Source organism: Triticum aestivum, chromosome 7D, assembly GCF_018294505.1.
Source record: "Triticum aestivum cultivar Chinese Spring chromosome 7D, IWGSC CS RefSeq v2.1, whole genome shotgun sequence".
In the NCBI taxonomy this organism is placed as follows: Eukaryota; Viridiplantae; Streptophyta; class Magnoliopsida; order Poales; family Poaceae; genus Triticum; species Triticum aestivum.
Genome location: NC_057814.1, coordinates 110,216,716 through 110,221,899, shown reverse-complemented (window position 1 = coordinate 110,221,899; position 5,184 = coordinate 110,216,716).

The following is a 5,184-nucleotide window of genomic DNA, read 5'->3' as shown; positions in this document are numbered from 1 at the left end:
ACTCGTATATGTGTTGAGAAGGAGAGACCCAGCTATGTCTTGAGGGAGATCGGTCGACATCCATACATAACTGAAGGACGGGAAATATGATGGGATAGAGAGAGAGAGAGAGGAGAGAGAGGGAGGGAGAGGGAGGGAGAGGGGTAGAGTGTTGGATGGGTGATGGAGTTGCTTCTCGAAGATGGTGGGAGAGGCCTACTAGACAAACTGAGGGTGGAACTGCAATGTTATCAATAAGAGTGGGGATGTGTTTCTGTGTGTGCCTGTGCGTGGTAGATCTGTCGGGACGCATCCATGGATGATGAAGGGGAACCATGTGTTTGGTAAGCAAACCTAACTAGATTGGTAGATCAATTGTTGTTTGTCGGAGGAAGGGAGAGACACAACTAATGAGGTAGATCGATTGACGTGTGGGTAAAAACGAGTTATAAGGACCTAGCTAGCTATATGTATAGCGAGAGATCGGTCGGTGTACGTCCATTTGTTAGAGGCAAATAAGGCCCAGGGAGACGGATAGACAGAGAGAATGGAGCTAGGAGGTGGTGCGAGAGGCCCAACTACTAGCTAGATAGGGGAGGAGTGTGCGGTTGTAAGATCGATGAAAAGAGGGGCGAGAGTTTACACGTGTGTCTGACCGTATGAGAGACACAAGGCAAGGACACATAAAGGAGGAGATTGAAGGTGTGTGTGTATGTTGTAGGCAGGCATCGCTGGAGAGGTTTATCGATCGGCGTGTGTCGGAAAGGAGTTGTGGAACGACCTAAAGAAAAAAATGAATGTGCCCGGTGGATAGAATTAATGCCGAGGGAGGGGGAGGGCGTGTGCATGCACGAGAGAAAGTTAGTGGTAGCTACAAAGGTTAGAGGATTGTGTGGGTGTAAGAGACTAACAAAGATCATAATTTGATATGAAAGCGGATTCATATATCTGAATAGGAGATCATAGTGTTTTAAACATTGCATGCATGAATATAGCGGTGATACACGTGCTGTGCACATGTTATACCATAATGTGATAATGCATGGCATTTGCAACTCACAGCTAAATGCCGAACAATCTAAACCATACTATACATCAAACAATCTCACATTTTATTTGAATTTGTGATAATGTGTGGCATTTGCAGCTTACAACTAAATATCGAACATTCTAAACAATACTATATATCGAACATTCTCACATTTTATTTGAATTTGTGGTAATGTGTGGTGTTTGCAACTCACATCTAAATACTTGTAGGCGTAGGGGGCAGGGCACCATACATAATGTGATAAACACATTATACATATGAGACATGGTTTAGATTATGAAAATCTAGCTAGAGCTAGAAATGTAATGTGATTTGAAATCAAAATAAAGTGGATTCAAAAAATCTAGTTCGAGTTCATATAGTACACATAGTTCATATGAAACTCGAGACTAATCATGTGGTGTGCTGTGAAGATAATACACAAACGATGGTTTAACTTGACAATAATGATGACTGTAGATCTTACTAAAACAGAGAAACGAATTCAAATACTTTGACTTCACAACAATCGTTACTGTAGTCTTATTCAAATAGAGAAACGAATTCAAATTTAGTTCATATTGAAGCGGTAGTATATACGTTTGGAATGCACTAAAACGTTCATTTGAGTAGTAGGTTGCATGCATTATACATGTAGCGAAATATTTTAATTGAACATAACATGAATTCAAAGTTTTGAATGACATTTGTAGTGCGCAATGATTTGGTACAGTACACGTTAGGCTTGTCCGGAAATTTCAACCCGCGCCTTGTTAGCCCGAAATATTTAAGATATATCTTTGTCTCGTTGTGCTCCGACAACTCCCTCCAGCTCAACCCGCGCCTTGCTATTCCGAAATTACAGCGCGCGCGAAAACTCCCACCTCCTGTGAAATCCTGACACGCGAAATGCCCGTGGTACCCCTGAACCGAAAGAACCGCCTCAAATCGGTGGGGGTACTTTCGTAACTTACCCCACATTTCGGACAAGCGCGTCTCTAAGCCATGGTTCCCCACTGCCATCCCATCCGCCCACCCATTCGTACACCGAGGCCGCGAAAACCCGCGACGAAACCCCACACCCTGCTCCGTCCGCCACCCAGCCGGAGCCTCTTCCCCGACGACATCGTCCACAGCAACACCTCGACGTCCCTCATCCACCGTACCGGATGAGGATCCGTCGTCGATCTCATCGTCCCGCCGGTTCAGCCACCCCGTCCTTCACCTCCAAGGAGCTGCCCCGACGTTCCCCTCGTCTTTCGTGCCACCTCCATTCCCACACCGCCGTCTTCACCTGCACCACCGGAAGAGCATCATCATCACCGTTTCCTCGGATGAAGCTGCGGCCTAATCGGCGCCACCAAAGAGGTTGTACACTAATCGCCGCATTTTCTTCTTGATTCGATCTCACGGTGCTGCCGGCGCTCGGTCCCGAGCCGACACGGCGCGGCTCCATCCACGGCGGCGTCGCCGGCCACTTCCTCCACGGCGTCGCTCCCTCGGCGGCGACGTCCACATCAGTAGGAGTTGCTGCTGCTTTAGCTCTCGCTCGCGCTGCTGCTCTGCTCTTGCTCTCGGTCCCCTGCCTGGTCTGCTCTTGCTATTGCTCTTGCTCGCGCTGCTGCTCTCGCTCTTGCTCTTGCTTGCGATGCTGCTCCGATTTAGCTACACTTCAGTCGACTAAATTGACTTTTGGGTCAGTCGATTTTCAGGGGGTGGGGCGGGCTCGCCGGGGTGAAGGAAGAACCAGACGCAGCGGGGAGGGGGGCTCGCCGGAGAGGTACCCCACTATCTATCTTAGGGTTCAGGATGGGGGCGGTGGTCGCCGGCGGTGGCGGGGCGGTGGCGGGGCGGTGGCGTGGGGATCGCCGAAGAAAAAGCTCGGCACAGGGGGGCCTAGAGGGATGGCCGGGGCGGTGGCGGATCGGCGGTGGGGAGTGTTTTCAGGGCGGGCGGGACAGCGCACCGCCGGCCGCGGGCGGCGGGGGGCTGCTGTTTGGCCGGTGGTGGCTGGCGGCTCAGGGGGTGGATGTTGAAGATGAACCGCAGGCCCTTGATTTCGTATCCAACGGCTGCAAAATCGACTGGCCAGAGATGAAAAAGTCAGTCGACCGACGTGTAGCCTCACCTTGCTAGTGCGTTTAGTTTCGACAGCAAAATTCAGTTTCGACAGCAAAATTCAGTTTCGAGAGTTAAGCTCAGTTTTGACAGTTAAGTTCAGAGATGAGCGGCTGATGTATTTTACATCTAGCACTTTGTGGTTATGTATTTTACGTCATGTATTGGAGATGCTATTAGAATTCCACTCAGGTTAACGTTGTTCGTTGTCTCTCTTGTCCTGCTTCAGCCTCGGCGTCGTACAACTCACCGGAGCTGCTCCAACGATGAAACCCTCCATCACAGCAGAGCAATACCTCGGGCTCCATCTCCAGACGCATAAGATCTTCTTCCCCTCCTCCGACAGCAAAGTCAACCGAAGCATCCTCACCGGCCAACCCAATCACGCTGAGATCGACATGGCTTCGCCAAAGAGGTTGTATACTTGTTGCATCTCTTTTTTACTCTACATGTTATATATATTGTCCACTGAGCACACGGATTTGTTCCTTTAGTGTCTCCTTGAAAGAAAAAACGTAGGAATTTTAATTTTCACTTGTCCTCCTTTTCAAATTCCTATTCATGAAGCACAAGACTAAGAGATAGTAGCATAATAGCATTATAACCGCACATTTTCTTGTGGTTTGACTTAATCTCACCATGCTTCTTTGCATCCTGTGATCTTCCAATTGTTGTGAATCAAACACCCAGATTGGCAGAAATCCTGTTTTTTTAATTCTCTGTTTTGCACGTGCATTCCTATCCTATTCCTGTCTATTTCCTATCCTTGCATTGTTGGAATCCTCCAATTCAAACGAGCCCTTACAGAATTACTTCTCTTACACATAGTTGTCAAAGAAAACCTTGCGTGGTTTGTCCCGCTCCTGCTGCGCCGTCGTCCACCCCAGCTCAGCTGCTCCAACGACAGAAGGGTCCAGCACAGCAGGGATCCGGCCTCCAGACTGTCTTTCACCGCCTCAGATCTTCTTCCCCGTCGCTGGCAGCCATGAAAACTGCATTACCATCATCAACCGAGCAGATGACCTCGAGGACTACACGGTCCGCAAGAGAGGTCGCACTCTTTCGTGTCTGCTTACGTTATGCATCGCTTAATATTACATGCTACTTTATCGTCCTGTTCACCGATTAGACTCTGAGTCAGCTCCAAACTAATGGTCAAACTTGAGTTTTTAAATGGTTGTGGGGTACATATCGGGGCCGCTATCAATAGTATCTATCTACTATCTGGTTAATCTCCGGTGTCTACTATGAGTTTCATGTTGGGTGGGAAACAAACAGTAAAGAAGCCATTATCTGTATTTTTTAACTGAAGCCATTATCTGCCTGCTATTATTGGTTTTGGGTCTATCCACAGGTTGCTACCATCACTCTGGATTTCTGCATGCACTCCTTACATAATCTCACTATGTTTTATTCCTATGCATGACAGTTATTGTAAACAATGGAACTGAACATGTAGAGCAAAAGAGACGAGCCTTGCATGGCAATAAAATTTCATGCAAACGTCGCTCCATGGTAGGCGCAAAGGCAGCCCCCCTCCACGCATTTTGGATTGTAATCGAGAGGAAGATATCTATTCTGAGGGGGATTCAGAAGGAGAAGACAACTCCTATTTACCCCCTGAGGTCTTCGCTCTAACTTGGCATGCTGATGTTGGTTATATCATGCATATGGTGTCTTGCATTGCTTACTTTATACATCAAATATGTCATCTGCTTAGTTTAGACATCCTTTGTGCGAATGCCATATGTTTAGTTTATTCATCGTTTATGTGAATTATGCAACGCCATCTTGTTTAGCCAGGCAACATATATGTGAATTTTGCAATGCCATCCTGCATAGCCAGTCATCTTATATGTAAATTATATCAGGCCATCCTTTTTTTTGTTACATATTACATTTGTCAACAATGTTAGTACATTCAACTGCTCTTCGTGTGCATCAGCCATTTGACACGGTGATGGCAAATTCTGGAGTGAAAACAAGGTCTTCAGAGCAGACTATGCTATCTGACGAAGCACATATCTCGCTGGTTACGGATAGCTCCTCAGAGGAGG